Below are 22,001 nucleotides of genomic sequence, written 5' to 3' on the forward strand. Positions count from 1 at the left end.
TCTCTGTGGGATGCTCTGAGAGGTCTCTGGGTGAGATTTCTCAGAGTGGGTGTGCGGGAGGTCCCCATGTGCGGACAGTGTGGGTCTCTGTGTGGAGACTCTTAGTGAGGGGACCTCCATTGCAGGCTGTTCTTCCCCTTACAGCAAGAGAAGGGCACAGGGATTTTCCCCTTCCGGTTTCTTGCTGTTCTGTTGGTGTCCCTCTGTGTCACTTATCCCCACAGGTGTCTTTGGAGTCAGCTCCCCCCACCCTCAGCACTTGCCTCTCAATGCCTCTGAGAGGACCAGGCAGCACTCAGGCTCAGAGTCTCTGCTTTATGGCTCCCTCCTGCCTTAGCGCCAGAGGCCAATCTGTGTCCTGGTTTCAGCTGCTCCCTTAGGTCCTGGCTGAGCCCTCACTGCTGTATGCACCCTGGAGGAAGCCAGGTCCAGCCCCAGTGGATCCAGGGAAATTTGAAGGAGAAGATGGCATCAGCGAATACACTGGCGTTAATTAGATATTAATTAGAGATATAAAGAGTAATAGAATGAGGATAGCTCAGCAGGAAAATTCAGTGGAGAAAAGAGGCTGAGTAGCTTGGTTTACGCGGAAAACCAATAAAACTTCAAGCCAAGAAGTTTGCACCACTTACATAGGCCGCAGGCATCCTTCCATTCTCCTGAAGAAGAAGAGACACTGAGGCCTCCCCGGTCAGATCTTAAAAGCCCAGGCAAAATTAATAAGCTTGGTGGGCCTCTGCGTTCCAGATGGAAACTCAGCCAGAGGTTGAGAAAAAGAATGACATGAGGAGACCAGTATTTTGAGGAACTGATCCAATTTTTTATTTTTCCAGGGTCTGTTTTTATACACTGAGATGTTATACAAAAGTCACATGGGGTCAACAGTCCTGACTTTTATTAAAGTCAGGTGCTTCATACAGATGCATACAGAGGTCTTAGGGGTGTTACCTCATCTTCTAGCCATGGGGCCTGCTGACAATTTATGACCCTCTCCTTGTGACAGTGGTCAGTCAACCAGAACACTTATTTCTCCAGGGGTGATTATTCTTAAAACAGACTCCACCTTCCAAAGGTACCAGATAAAGTTACATTCCTATATGGTGAGGGTGTAGTGGGTTTTAATTAAGGAAAGAATTTACTTAGCCTAAGGTCCAACGTGATTAATATCAAAGGTTAATACTTATTTCTTCTATATATTCATTAATGTGTATAAGGGCAGGGGATGCAGAAACTTAGCAGCAAACATTGGCTCAACAAATGAAAAACCCTTCACCAATACAATTTCTAATCAGCCCACTATACTCATACTAATAGTTTTCTAACTTCTCTAAAGAACCTGTTTTTAGAAGGTTTAAAGCATCTCGTGCCTCTCACGGTTGGGAGGCTGTGAACAATCACATGTGGCTGGACAAGCCTGTCAGGCAGGCTAGAGAACCTTCAGAGGAGTTTGTAGGTTGAAACATTCCTGTCACACCCAGGAATTATTATTAACTGGAGCTCCTTCTCCGAAAGAGGTGGTGGGGGACAGCCCCCCGTAAAGTCAGAGGTGTAGGTGAGAGCACAAAGTAGTAAAGTAGGCAGGCTCTGGTTATGGGGGTAGATGCTCGAGAATTTCCAGGGGGACTCCTGAGGCTCGATCCCGCCTTTGCGTATGTTGAGCCTCCTTCCTCATGACCTTTGCCACAGGCGGAGCTCCTCACGCTTGCTCCTGGCATTGGCTATAGGTAGAAACCACAGCACAAGTAGGCCTGTGCACCCTGTCCTGCAAACCTGGTCCTTGTCCCACATGTCAGGGTCCTTGTCCCACATGTGGGGTCCTAACAGGCATGGGGGCAGGGCCATTCCAGCTGTCACCTGGATCAGAGGCCCTTCCTGGAGCTGGTCTCTCCACAGCCTTAGTGACTATGACACAAAGCCCTGAATCACTCTAAGAACTGCTCTTGTCTCCCTGCTTTCCAGGGCTTCCATCATGGCTCAGATGGTGAGGAATCTGTCTGCAATTCAGGACCCCTGGGTTCGATATCTGGGTAAGGAAGATTCCTTGGAGAAGGGAATGGCTACCCACTCCAGTATTCTTGTCTGGAAAATTACATGGACAGAGGAGCATGGCAAGCTACAGTCCATGGGGTCTCAAAGAGGTGGACATGACTGAGTAACTAACACTTTCCTGTGTAGATGGGTCCCAGGGAAGAAAGCTGACCGCTCCCTTCTCCACAGGTCACTTCCCACCCACTGGGTAACATATCCTGTCTGCTGGCTTCCTCCCCTTCCAGGCTCTGGGCTGAGCAAGGCTGATGACAGGTGAGACTTGCTATGACTTCAGAGAGCCCTTGGGCCTGTTGGGTCCCACCTGTCCTCTGGGAGCCTCCTTGGGCCACATGCATAGGTAGAGGCCCCAGACCGCGAGTCTGTCCTGAGCTCCCCGTCCTGTGAAAGCTGATTAACTACACTGTGGAGAAGTGAAGACTCCTTGCTAGGAGGCCCCCCTCTGTCAGGGACTCCAGGTGGCCTCCCTCTTTCTGGGCTCTGGGAGCTAGAGTAGAAGGGAGACTCTGGGGTGGGGCCACCAGGAGTCAATGGGCCCCTAACTTCTTTCCTCTGGGCCTGTAGACGCTGGTGGGACACCAGGGGCTCCTTGGTCACTGCACCATCTACAGACAGCTCTGCCCCCTGCCTCCTTTCCCTGCGTCCGACACTAGGGGCACAGTGTCCCACTCAGACAGTGAGGTGACTGCACACAAAGACATGCCCCTGCCCATTCCCTGGCAGAGGTGGGTACTCTGAGCAGGCTGTCCTCTTCTCCAGGGTGGAGGTGGACTGGCCTTTGGAGGCCTCCATGCTCCACACCGCACACGCTTAGAGCTGAGAGTGTGTGGTCCTCATCCTCGCCACTGCTCCAGAGCACGAGAAGGACAGAGAACGGGCGACAGTCCTGGCCCATCTCATTACAGCCCATCCGGAAGAGGAGGGGCTTCCAGGACAGTCATCGAATCCCATCATTACACGGGGACGATCTCTCACCCTGGACTCTGGGCCAGCACTGCCCCAAACTCCCTCCTTACTCTGACATGTGAATTGTCTCTGACACTTTCTGAGCCTGAGGGGAATTTCAGCTTATGCAAACTCCTCCCCTACAGCCTCACAATTTCAAGGTAGAGAGAGAAGTGGAGACCACAGAGCTAGATCCTGAGAAGAGGGGGGTCTTTAGGTTTAGTTCACTGTGACGTATCCTGAATGCTGTTGCTTGTTTCTGTGATGCTGGTATTATGGACGCTGAGGTGCAGGGAGGGAATTAGGGTATGGATGAGTATCCATGCTGGGGTTCACTTTCCTTCCATGGCCTCGTCCCATATGGAAGTCAAAGCAGGCACCTGGGAAGAGTGAACCCTGATCCATTTCCTTCCCGCCAGCAGGGCACAGACAGAGCACCATTTCTCATGAGAAAAAAATTTATTTCAGGAAACTAATTTTCTGGTTGGAAGAAGCTTTTAGCACACAGAGGATGTTCTAACATGAGAGAAAAACGTTCTCATATGCATGGTATGCATTTGTTTTGGAGAAGAGTTTTTCTCTCAGGAAAGCTGTGACAAGCATGTTCTGATTGACCAGAAGAGGTGTATTTCTGAAGAAGACAGTGCCTTGGACAGTGGAGGGGATGGCCTGGGACACTTGTCACTCTTGATGGATGCTGGCAGGCTCTGCCCGGAAGGGGACCTGACTCCCTGGGAGGGAAGGTCCACGTGCAGTCCCTGGGACTGGTCCACTTACTCTTTGTAGGACAGCTGTGGCCCATGGGGGTAGCACACTGTTTGTCCCCCATTTGTCCCCCGTGTTTTTCCATCACTCTCCTTTGCTGGTTGTTGGAGAGAAACTTATGGTAGCAGTAAGCTGGACCTCTGGGCCCTGGAGTTCTCCTTTGTACCAATGAAACTCTGAAGATGAGGTCCATGGTGAAGCTCCATCTTCTCCTCTAAGATCTGTCCAACAGCTGTCCTGAGGGCCTGAGCTTCAACAGTCTTGACGTACATATTCAGACTTCTTTTTACTGTTCCCTGGCTCTGGGCAGTGTCTGCAGCAGGCTTGCCTTTTTGCAGGGGCTATTCCAGTCTTTTTGCTTTATTGGGGAAAATCCATTGCAGAAAGTGCTTAATCCTTTCTCTGAAAGGAATTTTTCTGAAGGAAAAGGAATCCTTTTTCTGAAGAAATGTGTCCCTTTTTCAGGATTATCTTGTGAGACTTGCTTTGTAAGGACTCTGCTGATTCATTTTTCTGGCCAGGGTGGCTCATCCTGCAGGCCTGGTAGGACTTCCGTACCTCCAACCACTTTCTATGCTGTCCTAGTTTGGGATTCCTATTAGTCTCTCTCGCATCAGTGGAGATGAAATTCCTGTGCTGACTCTTATGTTGGGGCTGCCTTCTCAGGGCCTCCTGCTGTCCCTGGCTGCTCCCTCCACTCGATGTAGAAGTGGAGGGAAGGAGGGCTCCTTCCCTCCACATCACATGTGCGGGAATTGGATGTGTCTCCACTGGACAAGGTCTCAGAACAGCACAGAGATTCCTGAGAAGCCAAGGTGTTTGTGGCAATGAATATATCCGAATGACAGTCTTTGAGAAGCCTCTCAGTGGCACAGTCTTGAAGGAGCAGGCAAGTGGCCTGGCTCTGAGCCTGTTTCTGCCAGTCTGTGAACCCTTGGAACTTAAGCTTATGAGACTGTTCATCAAAGTATACATCTTCTGGATTTGTGGCAACAGATTTTGTGTTCAAGGAGGGATTTTTATGGGACCTTGGATACCATGATCTCCTCATATCTATATTAATTATTTGGTATGTGATTAAAAGACTGGGTTCAAAAGTACCTTTCCAAGTAGTGTCTCTGCCCATCGCCTCTTGTTCTCTGGAAGATTGGGAATATTCATCGAGGTCCATGACTCTCTCACTAGAGCAAGTTTCTGGGGAGGCCCGTCCTCCAGATTCCTCCTGTGGCTCATTCATAAACACTGTTGGATTTGGATTGGGCTCCAGACTGCTTTTGTCAGCCTCCACAACAGACTCATTGTGCCAAATTCTGTTCTATGTGGGGGCCTGAGAGGGTGGCTAGTCTTCCTGTCTAGTCAGCCTCTGAGGGCTTCTGGACGTTTGCCAGTTGAGGTTCCTCCCAAAGCCCCCCAGGGTTTCCTCAATCATTAGGTGGCAGGGAGGGGACTCTCCAGGGTGGGCACTGCCTACATTGTTATCACTTTCTCTCCTGGATGGGGATGAGAATGTTTTCACAAGACCTCTGGTAACTGGGCTTTTGGGTGGTCCCCAGAGTGTCCTTCAAGGTGAACCTTGGAAGGCATATGCGGTGAGTACTTTTCAACTTCAAGCTAAATGTGACCTTGAGGATCTTAGGTAGTAGGACCAGTCTGTGCCTGACGCGAAATCTTGTAACATGCACTTCCAGCTGCTATTGAATATAAGGACTGAGGACAAGAGACTTCATGGGAAGTGGTCATGGAGACTTCCCTATCCTGAGAGGAGCCTGCATTTTCTGTACCCGGAGGACCATTTGACTCTCAAGCAAGGTCTAAGAAGTGGTTGGCAGCAAGCCTTGAACAACAGACATTAACAGGGATCTGTCACTCATGCATCTGCTGTCCCTTCCTGCTCATAAGGACCGCCAGGACTTCTGGATGCTTTCTGCCTGGGCTCAACTCTTTCTAACTCAGGCTTTGCACTTGGAACCTTCATTGGAGCGTTGGCTGAGATCATGTACAGATCTTTTAGGATCCTCCCATACCCTGCTTTACATCCTGGCACAGGTGCTTCCCTGGTGGGATCCTTGCTGGGTACCAGGATCTCATCTTCTGTGCATCTGGATTGCTTTTGCCTAGACCTCCAGAGGGACTTGAGGGCCCCTTATTTTCCAGTGCCTGACAAGGCCTTAGGGAATTGCCCTGAGTCTGCATCACTTTCTGAGACTCTTGGATTTTGCAGGGCAGGGCACTCTCTTGTTGCATGAACCTTTTGGAAAGATGGTACTCCAGTTTCTCCCAAACCTGAGGGCTGATCAAATCCCTAGGAGTGATGGAGACAGAGGTGTGGGCCTGAGAAGACCTGTTCCCCTGGGGAAGATTGGGGGTGACCTGGCTAAAGACTTGCTGAGATTTTTTAACCAAAGAGGATAAAGTTCTCCCACTTTCTAGTTGGTTTTTTAAAAAAATGATATTCCAGGATTTGAATTGCATTGGGGATCAAAGATTGTGGCTTATTTTGGATTATAGGGCAAGACTTCATAGTACTTAGTCTGCAGTTGAGAGGATGATGGTTGGATTGGGAAAGACAGTGTGAGATGGGCAGTGGTCTCTAACTGAGCCCAAAGTGGTCCTTGATCTTGGGGCATGGTTAGAGTCAAGTGTTGGAGTTGGGCCTGGATTATCATATGAGCCCAAAATTGTGGTTGAGAGTGAGGCTTAGTTAGAGTCAAGAGTTGCAGTTGGGCCTGCCTCTCTATGTGAGCCCGAAGTTGTGGCTGGAGTGAGATATGATTGGAGTCAAGGGTTGGGGTTGGGCGAGGGTTCCCATGTGATCCCGAGGTTGTGATTGTGAGTGGGGCTTGGTTGGAGTCAAGGATAAGAGTTGGCCTGAGTCTTTATGTCAGCCCGAGTTTGTGGCTGTGAGTGAGATATAGTTGGAGTGAAGGGTTGGGGTCGGACCTGGGTTCCCATATGAGCCCGAGGTTGCGTTTGAGACTAAGGTTTTATTGGAGTCAAGGACTGGGGTCAGGTCTGGGTCCTCATGTGAATGTGGGGTGGTGGTTGAGAGTGAAATATGGTTGGAGTCAAGGGTTGGAGTTGGGCCTGGGTCTCCATGTGAGCCTGAGATAGTGGTCGGTGAAAGTGAGCTGTGGTTGGAGTCAAGGGTTGGGGTTGAGCATATGTGTCCACATGAGCTGGAGGTGGTGGTTGAAAGTGAGTCATGGTTGGAGTCAAGTGTTTTGATTGGACCTGGTTCTCCACTTGAACCTGAGGTGGTGGTTGACACTGGGGCATGGTTGGAGTCAAGAGTTGTGGTCTAGCCTGAGTCTTCATGTGAGCCCAAAGGTGGTGATTGAATCTGGGGCATGGTTAGAGTTAAGGGTAGGGGTCTGGCCTGGGTTTCCATGTGACCCAGAGGTGATAGTTGCAACTGGGACATAGTTGGAGTCAAGGACTGAGGCTGAGCCTGGGCTCCAGCGTGGGTAAGGGCTGGACCAATGATAGCTGTGAAGTTAATTTAGCTGGAACTTGGAATTGTTCAGCCTTAGAGCACTCATTGAATAAGATAGGGTGTAACTCTAGAGGGGACCCAGGTACTGTGTCAGTAGCCACCAGAGACTCACTGTGCAGAAAGCGGAGACCCCAGAAGAGCTGCCTGCATGTCTTCTGTAGATGGTCCCCCAAAGTGTCAGGATATCAGGTCTTCTTGGGACCAAGCAGCTGTTCTGGTTTGCCTTTTATGTTCCAGAAGTGTTGGTGACCCAAGGTGTCCTGCTTGTCACTCAGTGACTTAATTCTCATCCCCAGTGAAGTCAGATGGTAGCCTGCCTCCTCCTCCTTTTATTTCTCCTTCCAAATCTTCAGTTCCACTCTCTTGGTGATTCATATCTCCAGCAGCTTCTGGACATACAGGTTGACAAAAGAGAAGCTTCCAGCCTCTACCTGTCTGTTTCTGGGGTGTCCTAACAGCAAGGCCTCTGGTGGGTGGCAGTGAAGGTGTTCTTGCTGGGACTCCAAGTGTGTCAAGGTGGAGACGCTCCATGCTCTGGCAGCCCCCTACCTACAAGACAGGCTTAAAGAGGACAGCTTGAATGGACAAGCCCTGAGATGGCTGGTCTCCAAGGGGAGCATGGGGATCACCTTTGTGGGATGGTGCCTAGTGGGAGTGCCATGGAGTTACCCTAAGTGAGACTCAGCATGGAGCCTGATGGTGGTGAGGTGGAGGAGGGTGTCAGAGGTGGAGGGCAGGTCCCTTCATCAAGGTGACATGGTGGGGAAGGGGAGACAGCAAGTGGCCTTGGTGAGAGACTGTGCAGAGGAAAGAAAGGCTCTGGTGTTGAGAGGCACTCAAGGATTAATTTGAGTGCATGGAAACAAAGCAGGGAACTGAGCCAGGAGAAAAGGAGGAGGCTCGAGGTAGAGGCTGTTTGGGCAGAGGAGACATGGTGGGATTCCACTGCTGTTGGGCTCCAGTAGGTGTTGCTTTGCACAGTTCCCCAGGAGTATCTTGAGAGGAGACCTGATGAAAGCCACCCTTGTCAGGGAACCACCCCAGGTGTCTACAGGAGACTTGAGGAGCAAGCTGCAGCCAGGAGCTGCCTGGCCAGGAGCGATGGGCCGGCTGGCTGGGGTGGGCATCTACAGCCCACAGCCCTGCATGCCCCCCATACTGACTTTACAATGCTCCTGCTGTTCCTCACCTCAGGATTTTAGCCATAACCCACCCCCAGGACTCCCCCTGCCAGCTCAACCCCAGGCTACCTGCAGCCCTGGGGTCAGACCATAGGCTCTGGGAAGAAGAACCACCAAGGAGAGAAGAGGAAGATTCTCTGCCTTTGCAGAAGTGATAGGTCCCAGACCTCTTCCAGTGCTTCCAGGCAACCTCTGCAAGCTGGAAATCAGCAGACTGCATCATGGTGAGGAAGCCAGGGTGTAGGGGTATTATAGGAGGCTGATTGCAGTGTCCCTTTAAGGGGACAAAATTAGGAGATTGGAATCCAAGTACTAGGGTCCAAGGCCACATGATCCCTGACAGTGATGGTGAAGCTTATGATAGGGTTTATATTAACAAAGTGCTTTCAGATCCATTACCCCTTGATGCCCTCACCAACCCCTCTGTGGGGAAGAATGGACAGCAGTCACGGCATAGACGAATATGAGAGAAGTTAAACGATGTGCAAAAGTGATTATCTGCCAGTTAAAATAAATTAATTAAAACAAAAAATGTGTCCACAGTTGGATCTGGAGTCCCACCTCCCAATCCAGGTGCTATGAGCTCAGTGCAGCCCACAGGCACCTGCTGGGCCACACCTTTTTCCAGGCCCCTCATGGCTTCATTTTCTACATGGAACTTGGGTAGTATCTGGGTTCTGCTCTTCCTCCAGGAGCTTCCCTGAGGTTTCTGTTTCCCAAGTCCAGGGCCCCACTCCACGACTCTTAAGACCTCAGCACTGTCCTCAGATCAATCCTCGTCCAAGATACCTTTCATGGCTGGTGAGGCAGTGCTCGCACGCCTGTGCTGTAGCTGAGATTGAACTCAGTATCCAGCCCCCGGGCCCCGGTCACTGTGTTTGGGACATACCCTGGAGCCCTCGAACATACTTGGACAACTGATACCTGAGATCTTTGGAGAGAAATGTTCACTGTGCCCCCTGACCAGCCTGGGGCACCCAGAGGGTGATGCTTTATTCTTTCATGAGAATACATGTCCTATTTTTTCCCTTCTCAGGGATCTCTCTAGATAATTCAGAAGAGTAGAAATAATAATAGAAAAGAAGAGAGGATCTCATACTTGTGGGTCTCTGCCAAGGTTTCCTTACCTTCCTGATGTTTCCACGTTTCCTAGAAGGAGGAAAGGATGAGTTATTCTCAAGGTAGGGAAGAAACAGGAAAAAGAGCCCCAGTGTACACAGAAAGGCGCGAATGGTATCAATCGCCCAGGAAGTGGAACTGGAGTTCAGCCAAATATCAAAAGTGCTTTTCAGAGAAAAGCGAGGATTCTCCATCGCCTGCATCACAGTGCTGCCCTCAGGCAACTGCGAACAGCGTATGTACTTGGGGACTAAAGTACTAGGCCCGCATCTTAGAGCTGTGGTCTGGTCACATTTGACTTCTGAAGGTGAGGAGGGAGTAATAGAGGAGGAGGCTCGAACATGGCCCCTCCCCAGCCACTCAGCCTTGCAGCTCCATTCATCCCCATCATTCTCTGAGCCTCCCATCCTGCCTTCTCATCCTGTTAGGCAGAGACATTCGTCAAGTTTCAGTTCATTCCACCTGGAACTCACAATACTTGCACTTATGATGGTTTATGTCAGCAGAAGGATACAGATTAAAACCAGCAAAAGAATATAGATCAGAACTAGCCAAAAAAAAAAAAAGATGCAGGGAGCCATATGCAGTCTTCCAGATGTCTGGCCTAGTGGGGCTCTACAGACAGTGCTTAGTTCTCTCAGCAAACAGTGTGACAGCATGTGTAGAGTAGTGTCAACCGTCATCCAGCCTTGAATGTCCAGGGTTTCTATTGTGGGGTAGGTCACATAGGGATGAAGAGCCCATATACTTGACCTTAGCTGCTTAGTCACCAGTACCCCTCCCTGAGATCAGACTGATACAGCCTTGCCAGGCCTCCATGTCGACTTAAAACAGGTGCACACTGTAAATCACATCATTTCCATAAACTATTTGGCGAGACCAAGGTCTCATTTATACAAATATGATCTTATCAAGTAGGCTATTCTCAGGACTGAAAAGTGATCTTCAAGCATAAAAAGGTCTGCGGTCACTCTGGAATGTGAAGGGCTGGAGGGACCTCAAGCTCATTGACTTAATGCTTTGCTGGAACTTTGAAAGATGCTAGCAACTTATGAAAAATTTACCCTGAAGGCTTAACTATTTCAATTTGCTTTATATTTCATGGCCTTGTAAATTTCAAATCATTTTTTATCTAATTTTTAATTCCCATAGTTGAATATAGTAAAGATTAACTGAATTTTTTAAAAAAATTAGTATCATAAGAGTAAAAATACCTGTGATTAACCAAACTTAGGAGAACTCCAGATTCTTTACAGTACTGATGAGGCTCAAGCAGTTATGTCAGAGGAATCAGGAATTCTCTTGAGTTCTAGGTGGACTGAATTGACACTTGACTAATGTCTATATAACAGATGATAAGGTAGGAAGGGAAGGCTCAGAGGAAGGGAGATGCATGAAGCTGCGGGGCTGGATGGTTAGGGAGTTGCTATAGTCCAGCCTCCTCCTCTGCTGCTCCCTCTTACCCCCAGAGCCCTTTGTGACCAGACCACAGCTCTATGAGGTGGGCCTAGAACTTTAGCCCCCAAGTGCACACCCTGGCTCAGTTGCCTGAGGGCAGCAGTATTATTCAGATGATGGAGAATCTGCTCTTTTCTCTGAAAAGCACTTTTGATATTTGGTTGAACTCCCGTTTCACTGCCTAGGCAGTCATTACTGTAATCACCTTTCTGTGTGAACTGGGGCTCTTTTTCCTGACCCTTCCCTACCTCAAGAATAATTCATCCTTTCTTCCTCCTAGGAAACATGGAAACATTAGGAAGGTAAGGAACTCTTGGTCCAGACTCACAAGCACATATTTTTCTGTTCTTTTCTATTATTATTTTCACTTTTCTGAGTCAACTAATAAGACCCTTGAGATAGAAAAGAACAGGACGTCTATACTCAAGAAAGAATAGATGAATATCCCTCTAGGGACAAACCAGGCTGAGCAGGGATACAGTGAACACTAGGATTTCTATTTAAAGATCTCAACCCATGTATCCAGGTAGGTAGATGGCTCCAAGGCAAGTCCAAAACACAGTGACCAGAGGCCAATGACTGGATTCTGAGTTGAATCTCAGCCAGAGGATAGACTTCTGAGCACCAGTTCAGCAGCCAAGAACAGTGTCTCAGACAGGAGTGATCTTCTGGCAGTGGTGAAGCCCCGAGAGCCTCAGAGCAGGGGTTGGAGGGCTGGGGGCCTGGTATCAAGAAGCAGAGACCTACTTTATGGAGCTCAGATTCACCCATGCGTCTGAGTATGTGTGTGTTTCTTGAGCAGAACAGTGACGAAAGAAGTCCAGAGTGAATCTCACATTGAAAATACTTCATTATGTTCTTCAAAGAAGGAAAACAAAATATTTTTATCTCTTTTAAAAATGAGTGAAAGGAAAGAAAAATCACAGAACTCTGTTAGTGAAATGTAGAGAGTCATATTCTGTGTGGACACTAGTGTCTGATGCTTGTCTAGAGAGGGAAGACTGAGATTTGCATCTTACGTCCTCATTTCTCTCTCTCAGTATCGAATGGAAAGAAGGGGAAGAAGCAGGAGCATCCAGAGAAATGAAGCTTTGAAATTTGGAAGGTGAGTTCTGACATCCAGCCCCAAGTGTTAGTCCCCACCTCTCTGGCCACGAGAACCCACTTCCACAGATTCTGAGGGGATCTGTGGCACGACTTCTCCCTTGAGAAACTAACTCCAAGGGAGGCTTCTGGGAATGAGAGCAGAACCCAGATACTTCCCAGATTCCCTGTGTAGAATGAAGCTGTCCAAAACGGCATGCAGGTTGCTTTGGACCAATAGGGCCTGGATTGGGAGGTGAGCCCTCCAGTACACGTAGGACACCTGGTTTTACTTTGCTCAGATTCAACTGCAGCGTGGTGCCTGCCCATTCTCCCCACAGGCAGGCTGTGAGGGCATCAGGGGTAACGAATATGGAAACACTTTGTAAATGATAAATGCTTTCAGAGCTTCACCATCACTGTCAGGGATCATGTGGCCTTGGACACTCATGCTTGGGTTCCAATCTCCCAATAATGTCCCCTTAAAGAGACAGTGCACTCAACTTCCTGTAAGACCCCTAGGCTCCCATGTTCACTATCATGACTTGTCTGCTGATTTCCAACTTGAAGAGATTGCCTGGAAACACTGGAAGAGGTTCCAGACCTGACTTCACTTATGGAAAGGTGGAGAATCTTCCCCTTCTTTTCCAGGTGATTCTTCCTCCTAGAGCCTATGGTGCGACCCCAGGGACACTGGCAGCCTAGGGCTGAGCTGAAAGGAGTCCTGGGGCCGGGGTAAGGCCAATGTCCTGGGGTGAGCAATACCAGGAATATTGTGAAGTCAGCACTGGGGCCGTGCAGGCTGTGGGGTGCAGGTGCCCACCCCTGCCTGGCCTGCCCAGCCTTCCATGCCTGGCAGCTCCTGGCTACAGCTTTTTCCTCATGTCCCCTGCAGACACCTGGGGAGGTTCCCTGACAAGGGTGGCTTTCACCAGGTCTAATGTCAAGATATGCAGATGATACCACCCTTATGGCAGAACATGAAGAGGAACTAAAAAGCCTCTTGATGAAAGTGAAAGGAGAGTGCAAAAGTGCTCAACATTCAGAAAACGAAGATCATGGCATCTGGTCCCATCACTTCATGGGAAATAGATGGGGAAACAGTGGAAACAGTGTCAGACTTTATTTTTCTGGGCTCCAAAATCACTGCAGATGTTGACTGCAGCCATGAAATTAAAAGACGCTTACTCCTTGGAAGAAAGTTATGACCAACCTAGACAGCATATTGAAAAGCAGAGCCATTACTTTGCCAACAAAGGTCCATCTAGTCAAGGCTATGGTTTTTCCAGTGATCATGTATGGATGTGAGAGTTGGACTGTGAAGAAAGCTGAGTGCCGAAGACTTGATGCTTTTGAACTGTGGTGTTGGAGAAGACTCTTGAGAGTCCCTTGGACTGCAAGGAGATCCAACAAGGCCATTCTAAAGGAGATCAGCCCTGGGTGTTCTTTGGAAGGAATGATGTTAAAGCTGAAACTCTAGTACTTTGACCACCTCATGTGAAGAGTTGACTCATTGGAAAAGACTCTGATGCTGGGAGGGATTGGGGGCAGGAGGAAAAGAGGACGACAGAAGATGAGATGGCTGGTTGGCATCACCAACTCAATGGACGTGAGTTTGGGTGAACTCCGTGAGATGGCGATGGACAGGGAGGCCTGGCATACTGCGATTCATGGGGTCGCAAAGATCTGGACACGACTAAGCGACTGAACTGAACTGAATGTCAAGATTCACCTGGTGAGGTTTGCAAATCAGTGCCCACTAGAGCCCATCAACCATGCGGGAAGAGGCAGCTCCCACCATCTCCCAGCTCCTCTGACCAAGCTCCCACCATCTCCCCAGCTCCTCTGACCAAGCAACCCCTACCTTGGGCTTCTACCATTTCTCCAGGCTCAGTGACCTCAGTTTTCATTTCCTCATGCTCATCCCTGAGTACCTCTCCAACACCAGAGCTTTTCTTCCCCCTGGACAGCCTCTCAACCCGCCCACTTATACTTTCCCCTTCCCCACCAAGCCTCCTTTATGTGAGAGCCTGCCCTCCACCTCTGACACCCTCCTCTGCCCCACCACCATCAGGGTCCAAAGTTGAGTCTCAATCAGGGGGACTCCGTGGCACTCACACTGGGCACCATGTGCCACAGGTCATCTCCACACTCCCCTTGGAGACCAGCCATCAACAGCTTTGTCTGTTCAAGCAATCCTGTATCAACCTGGCCTGGTGGCAGGAGACAACAAAACCGTGGAGCTTCTCCACCTTGACATACTTAGAGTTCCAGCAAGAACACCTTCCCCTCTACCCACCTGAGGCCTCATTTTGGGAGACCCCACAAACAGGCAGGTAGCCTCTCTTTTGTAAATATGGATGTTGAGAAGATGCTGGAGATACTAATCACCAATAGAGTAGAACTGAAAATTTGGAAGAAGAAAGAAAAAGAGGACGAGGCAGGCTACCAGGTAACTTCACTGGAAAAGAGGAGCAAGTCACTCAGTGACAAGCAAGATACCTTGGGTGGCCAAAACTTCTGGAGCATAAAAAGCAAAGGAGAACAGCTGCATGGTCCCAGGAAGCCCTGATATCCTGACACTTTGAGGGATCATCTACAGAAGACATGCAGCCAGCTCTTCCAGGGTCTCCTCTTTGTGCACAGTGAGAGTCTGGTGGCTACCATCACAGTACCTGGGCCCCCTCTTGAGTTATGCCTTGTTTTATTCAGTGAGCATTCTAAGGCCGAACCATTCCAAATTCAAGATAAATTAACTTCACAACTGTCATTGTTCCAGCCCTTGACTTACCTGTAGCCCAGGTTGAACCTCAAAACAAGACTCCAATCATGCCCCAGGTGCAACCATCATCTCTAGGTCACCTCTAGGGTCACGTGGAGACTCACGCCCGCCCCCAACTCTTGGCTCCAACCATGCCTCACTTTCAGCCACCACACTGGGCTCACGTGGAGATCCAGGCTTGACCCCAAACCTTGACTCCAGTCATGCAGCAGTTTCAACCACCACCTCAAAACTCACCTGGAGACCCAATACTGACCCCAAACCTGGACTCCAGCCATGGCCCAGTTTCAACCAGAACCTTGGACTTGCATAGAGATACAGGCCCAACCCTTAACCTGGTCTGCAACCTTGCTTCAATGTCAATCACCACCTGAAGCTTCCATAGATTCCCAGGGCCAATCCCTACCCTTGGCTACAACCGTGTCCCAGTTTGAACCACCACCTTGGGCTCACATGAATACCCAGGTACGACCTCTACACTTGACAACAACCATGGCCCAATGTCAACCACAACCACCTCGGCCTCTCATACAGACCCCAGCCCATCCCCTACCCTTGACTCTAACCATGTCTCCATGTCAACCACCACCAGCTCAGGCTCACATGGAGACCCAGGCCCAACCCCAACGTTTGACTCCAATGCCACCTCCTTAGGCTCACATGGAGATCCAGGCCCGACCCAAACCTTTGACTCCAAATGTGTCAAGCATGACCTCAGGCATGGTTAGAGATCACTGTCCATCAATCACCCTCTGTCTGAGTCTGACCACCTTCTCAATACCAGATTGGGTCCTGTGAAACATCTTCCCTACAGTCCCAAATAAGGCATATCTTTCATCTCAAATGCAATTTAAAACCTGGAATGTCACTTTTGGAAAAAGGAACTAGAAAGAGGATGAACTTTCCCTCTTTGGTTAAATCTCAGCAAGTCTTTATCCAGGCCACTCTCAACCTTTCCCAGGAAAATAGGTCTTCCCTGGCTCACAGCTCTGTCTTCCATGCTTCCTGGGGAAAGGATCAGACCTGAGATTTTGGAGGTACTGTGGCATCAGTTTTCCAAAAGGTTGTTGCACCAACAGAGTGGCCTGCCCTGCAGAATACAAGCATCTGAGAGACTGATGCAGCCTCAAGATCAATTCCCAAGGCCTTGTCAGGTGCAGGGAGGGGCCCTCAAGGCCCTCCACAGGTCGAGGCAAAATCAGCTGGGACTCAGAGAAGATGAGGTCCAAGTGCCCAGCACAAATCCCACCAGGGAGAGAGCGACACTATGATGTAGGGCAGAGTGTGGGGAGGATCCTGAAAGATCTGTACCTGATCTCAGCCAACCTCCAGTGAATGATCCAAGAGTGAAATCTGCATCAGAGAGTTGAGAGTAGGCAGGAAGAATCCAGAAGTTTCAGGGGTCCTTATGAGGAGGAAGGCATAGGAGATCCACGAGAGTGAGATCCCTGTTGAATGTCTGTATTTCAAGATTTGCTGACACCTTCTTTTAGACATTCCCTAGAGAGATGCATGCTCCCATGGAGACAGAAAATCCACACTCCTCTTAGGAAAGGAAAGCCTCCATGAACACCTCCCTTGAGTCTCTTGTCCTCAGTCCTGATACTCAACAGGAGCTGGAAACACAAATAGTAAAGTTAAGGGTGAAGCACAGGTGGGACCTACTCTTCAAGCTCCTCAAATTCATACTTAGCTTGAAGTTGAAAAAGGCTCAAGGGTCTACCTTGAAGGCCACCTGTGAATCTGGGGACCACTGAATAGCCCTATTAACCAAAGGTTTGGGAAAAGCTCCTTAGCCCCATGCAAGACAGAAAGTAGTAACAACAGGGGCAAATGCCTCCCTGGACAGGCCCCTTCCCACTCCCTCACAGATGAGTTTGGAAGCCCAGGGAGCTCTGGGAGGACCCACAGCTGGTTACATCCATAAGCCCTCAGAGGTCCCTCTGACTGGACAGGAAAGCAAGCCACCTTCTCAGTTTAGTGACCAGAATTTGGCACAGTGAGTCTGTCATGGGGGTGGACAAAGGCAGCTTGGAGCCCAGCTGTAGTCCAGCAATGGCCAGCAATGAGTCACAGGAGGAAGTTGGGGGATGAGCCTCCCCAGAATCTTACTCTATCATGACATTAGTGGGCCTCGATGAATGTTTCCCATCTTCCAGGTAACAAGAGTCTGTGGAAGGAGACCCTGCTGGAAAAGAAACTTTGGAACCTAGTGTGTGGGTCAAATCCCTACTCATTAATATGAATTTAAAGAGTCCACGATCTCCAAGGTCTAGTAGAAACCCTTCCTTGAATACAAAGTCTCTTGCCTCAAATCCAGAAGATCTAAATTTTGAAGCACAGTTTCATAAGCTTGAGTTTCAAGGTTCACAGACCAGCAGAATCACAATCGAGGCTGGGCCACCAGTGTGCTCCATCAAGACTGTGAAACTGGTGTGCTCCTTCAAGACTGTGCCACGGATACACTTCTCAAAGACTGTCACTCAGATATGTTCCTTGCCGCAAACATCTGGCTCTCAGGAATCTCTGTCTTGTTCCCAAAACTTGTCCAGAGGAGACACATCCACGTCCAATTCCCAGACGCTCTATGGTATTTCATCGAGTGGAGGGAGCAGCCAGGGGCAGCAGGTGGCCCTGAGCTGGGAGCCCAAATATCCAGAAGTGTGTCCCCATTGAAGGGTGAGAGACATATAGGAGTCCCAAAGTAGGACAGCATCAAAAAGGATTGGCAGAACGAATGGCCACCAGGTCAGAGGGATTAGTCGCTCTGGCCAGAAAAAGGAATCAGCAGAGTCCCTAAGAAGTAAGTTTCGACATTTAATTCTGAAGAAGGGACAGGTTCTTTCAAAAAGCTGCTTCAAAAAAAGGACTGATCTCCTTCTGCAGTGGGTTTCCCCCAGTAAACACAAAGGACTAGAAGAGCCATTGCAAAAAGGCAAACCTGAAACAGCCACAGCCCAGAGCCAAGAGGCGGTCAAAAGCACATCGACCATGGACAGCAGGGCTACTGAGGCTCCAACTCTCATGACAGCTGTTGGACAGATCCTAATGGAGAAGACGGTGCTTCACTATGGACCTCATGCCTTGGAGTTAAATTGGTACAAAGTGGAACTCCGGGACCCATTATGTCCACATTACTGCAACCAAAGTTTTCTCTCCACCCAAGAACACACAAGAGTGAGAAGAGATATAGTCCGTGATTACTGAGTTACCCCCATGGGCCATAGCTCTCCAAAAGAGAATAAGTGGGCCAGTCCCAGGGACAGCAAGTGGGCCTCCCACCCAGGGAAGCCAGGTCCCCTTCCAGGCAGAACCTGCCAGCATGGCTCGAGTAACAAGTGTCCCAGGCTGTCCCCTCCACTGTCCAAGGCACTGTCTTCTTCAGAAATATGCCTCTTTTGTTCAATCAGAACATGCTTTTCACAGCATCCCTGGTAGCAAAACACTTCTCCAAGGAAAAATGCTTATCTTGCAGAGACCCTTTTTTTCCCCTCATATTAGTGCATCCTCTGTGTGCTAATAGCTTCCTGTTACCACATATTCTTTTTTTTGGTTCCTGAAATGTTTTTTCTGATGAGATCTGGTGGCCTCTGTCTGTGCCCTGTTGGGGGAAAGGCAATGGATAACGATCCACTCTTTTCAGGTGCCTGCTTTGGCTTCCAGGTGGGATGGGGCTGTGCAGGGAGGTTGACCCCAGAGTGGAGACTCACCTTCACCCCAATTCCTTCACTGCACCTTCTGTTACCATCATCTCAGAATTACAGAAACAACCAATAGCATTTAAAACATATCAAGGTGAATTAAAGCTAAAGATCTCCCCGTTTTCAGGATCTGGCTCTGTCTTCTTCTGCTCTCTCTCTACCTGGAAACCGTGGGGCTGTAGGGGAGGGGTGTTCAGAGGCTGAAATTCCCCTCAGGCTCAGAAAGTGTAAGAGACAAACTCACATGTCAGAATAAGGAGGGACATTTGGGGGCAGTGCTGGCCCCTAGAAGTGGGAGAAACCTTGTCCTCGTGTCACGGTGGGATAGATGAAGCTGCCCTGGAAGCCCCTCTTCTCCCAGAAGGAGCTGGAATGAGATGCACCCAGCCTGTCACCCTCCCTCTGTGTTTCTCGTGCTCTGGGGCAGAGGCAAGGATGAGGACCACACACTTCCAAGGCTGAGAGTGTGCGGTGGCAATCACGGAGGCCCCCAAGGGCCATTCCACCCCTGTCCTAGAGGAGAGGGCAGCCCTGCTCAGAGCACCCACCTCCCCTGGGTAAGTGAGCAGGGTTCTTGGCTGTGTGTGCCATCACCTCATGGTCTGAGGGGAGGACGCTGTGCCCCTAGGGTGGGATGCGGGGAAGGAGGCAGGGGGCAGAGGCTTCCATAGATGGTGCAGTGACCAAAAGCCTGTGGTGTCCAACCGCCATCTATAGGCCCAGAGTAAAGAAGTTAGGGGCCCCATGGCTCCTGGTGGCCCCACCCCAGAATTTTCCTCTATTTCAGGTCCCAGAGCCCAGACAGAGGGAGAACATCTGGAGCTCCTCCAAAGAAGGCCAGGCTACCAGAGGCAATGGAGCCTCCAAGAAGGGGAGCTTCACTTCTCCACAATGTAAATAATCAGATTTCACAGGACGGGGAGCCCAGGACAGACTCGTGGTCTGTGATTTCTACCTACACGTGTGGCCCAAGGAGGCTCCCAGGGGACAGGTGGGGGACTCAACAGGCCCAGGGACTGTGCAGGGGTCATAGCAAGTCTCACTTGCTCTCAGCCTCACTCATCCCAGAACCCGAGAGGGAAGAGACCAGCAGACAGGATGTGTCACTGAGCGGGTGGGAAGTCACCTGTCGAGGAAAAGGGTGCCATCAGCTTTCCTCCCCGGGGCCCGTCCACACAGGAAAGTGGGGAGACAGGAGCAATCTTGTAAAAGAACTGGGGCTGTATGTCACAGTCACTCCCATGGTGGAGAGATCTGCTCTTGGAGGGTCCCAGATCCAGGAGCCAGCAGGAATGGCCCCGCCTCCATGCCTGTCAGTACCCCCAAATGTGGGACCAGGCCCGGGGCTGTGGGGGCAGAGGACACAGGCCTGCTTGTGCTGTGTTTTCTCCCTGGAGACTAGTCCTGCCTCTGCACTGCATCCTCCATGGGGGGCATGGAGGCTCAGCCAGGGTCTGAGTGGAAGGGCTGTGACCTAGGCCATCGAGTGGCCTCCAGAGCTCACAGAGGGGAGCACAGAGCGTGGATCCTGAGCCTGCTTGCTGCCAGGCCCTCTCGGAGGAGCCAAGAGGTGAGCACTGAGTCAGGGGAGCTGGAACTAAGGTGCCTGTCTGGAGAAATGACACAGAAGGGACCCTCACAAAACAGCAAGAAACCAGACTTGGAGAGTCCCTTGCCCTTCTCCTGCTGTGAGGTGCAGAAAGGACAGCAATGGAGGGCCCCCCACAAAGAGTGGGTCAGACCCACACTGACCCAAGACAGGGACCTCCCACATACCCACACTGATTCAGCACAGGGCCCCCAGTAACCCCACACAGAGACCTAGACAGATCCACACTGACCCCAGAGAGGGACCTTTGACAGACCCACAGTGTCCCCAAACAGAAACCTCCCACACACCCACACTGACCTTGCACAGGGCCCTCCCAGAGACCCACACTCACCCCAGACAGGGCCTCCCACTGACCCACACTAACTCCACACAGGGATCTCCCACAGACTCACAGCGACCCTGCACAGGAACCCTTGCACAGACCCACACTGAGCCCACACAGGGACTCCACTACCCTCACATGGGAATCTTCCACAAATCCACACTGATCCCGTACAGGAGTCAACCACAGATTCATACTGATCCTGCTTGCTGCTGCTGCTGCTGCTAAGTCGCTTCAGTCGTGTCCGACTCTGTGCGACCCCAGAGACGGCAGCCCACCAGGCTCCCCCGTCCCTGGGATTCTCCAGGCAAGAACACTAGAGTGGGTGGCCATTTCCTTCTCCAATGTATGAAAGTGAAAAGTGAAAGTGAAGTTGCTCAGTCGTGTTCGACTCTTAGCGACCCCATGGACTGCAGCCCACCATCCTCCTCCATCCATGGGATTTTCCAGGCAACAGTACTGGAGTGGGGTGCCATTGCCTTCTCCGACTGATCCTGCTTACAGATCTCTAAAACACCCACACTGATCCCATAGAGAGACCTCTGACAGACCCACACGGACATGCACTCTAGGAGTCTCTCTGTTCCCTAGGCCACTTCCCGAAGTGGGTGAAGGCCTTGTTGGGGCAGAGGTGGGGGCTAACTTTGAACCTGAGCCTGGGGGACAGGAAGTTCCACTACAGATTACCCCAGAGGGACTAGTCTTTCTCTCCGGAGGTAACGGAGGATATAAAGGAACATAAGGAAGCAGAGTTTGGGGGTAGTCAGAGGGCCCCAGAGAAGTAGGTGGTTCTGGGAAGCAGGTGGGGCTTGGTTTTTCTCACCTGAGTGTTGGGGAAGGTTGGAAGGGGATCATCTAAAACATCAGAAGTGTTTACTGATTCCCTAGGTTTTTGATTACAGGAGCAAGATAGAGTAGGGTTTTGGTAAAGGACCATGAAGCCTTTTTCCCCCCTTTTTGTTTGCCAAAGCGACTTGTGGGATTTTAGTTTCCCAACGAGGTATCAAACCTGGCCCCTCAGCAGTGAGAGCTTGGAGTCCTGACTACTGGACCACCAGGGAATTCCCAGGACCATGAAGCCTTGAACATAGGGAACCTCAATCCATTTTTCCATGTTGCAACAGTAAAGAACTAATTGCAAGATGGTATTATAATTTAGAGAGCCATTTTCAGGCCATTTTCAGGCAATGTTTTCTCCACTTTCCAACTTATATAAGGCCCAGCCCATGTTACAGTAAAGTTTTAAGTTTTTCCTTTTCAGTCTGTCTATTTTGAAAAATCTTCAGGTTTTAAAGTTATACTCCAGAGGTTTCTCTTCTGGCTTACATCTCACATGTTGAATAACCTGCAATCCAAAAAGAGCGCTCCCAGAAATGTAGTTCAGTGTCCTGGAGACATTCACCTGGAGGCTTTTGCCCTATAATATGTTTTCTTACACTGGGGGTGGTATTCCTGGAGTGCGAGCATCTGTCAAGCCTAGGATGTGGGCTGCCT

At 50.1% G+C, this 22,001-nt stretch overlaps 2 long non-coding RNA genes across 2 annotated transcripts; one reads left to right on the forward strand and one right to left on the reverse strand.

Moving 5' to 3' along the window:
• Positions 1-3,431: 3,431 nt before the first annotated feature.
• LOC112447814 (uncharacterized) lies at positions 3,432-10,858 on the reverse strand. The gene is made up of 3 exons (XR_003036071.2): positions 10,764-10,858; positions 7,362-9,579; positions 3,432-6,058 (listed from the first exon to the last, which is right to left on the reverse strand). It is a non-coding gene; the product is annotated as an uncharacterized lncRNA (long non-coding RNA).
• A 359-nt stretch (positions 10,859-11,217) lies between these two features.
• Positions 11,218-19,505, forward strand: LOC112447813 (uncharacterized). The gene is made up of 3 exons (XR_009495601.1): positions 11,218-11,309; positions 12,048-12,112; positions 19,361-19,505. It is a non-coding gene; the product is annotated as an uncharacterized lncRNA (long non-coding RNA).
• The last annotated feature ends 2,496 nt before the right edge of the window (positions 19,506-22,001 follow it).

This window comes from Bos taurus, chromosome 8 (genome assembly GCF_002263795.3).
Source record: "Bos taurus isolate L1 Dominette 01449 registration number 42190680 breed Hereford chromosome 8, ARS-UCD2.0, whole genome shotgun sequence".
Taxonomy (NCBI): domain Eukaryota; kingdom Metazoa; phylum Chordata; class Mammalia; order Artiodactyla; family Bovidae; genus Bos; species Bos taurus.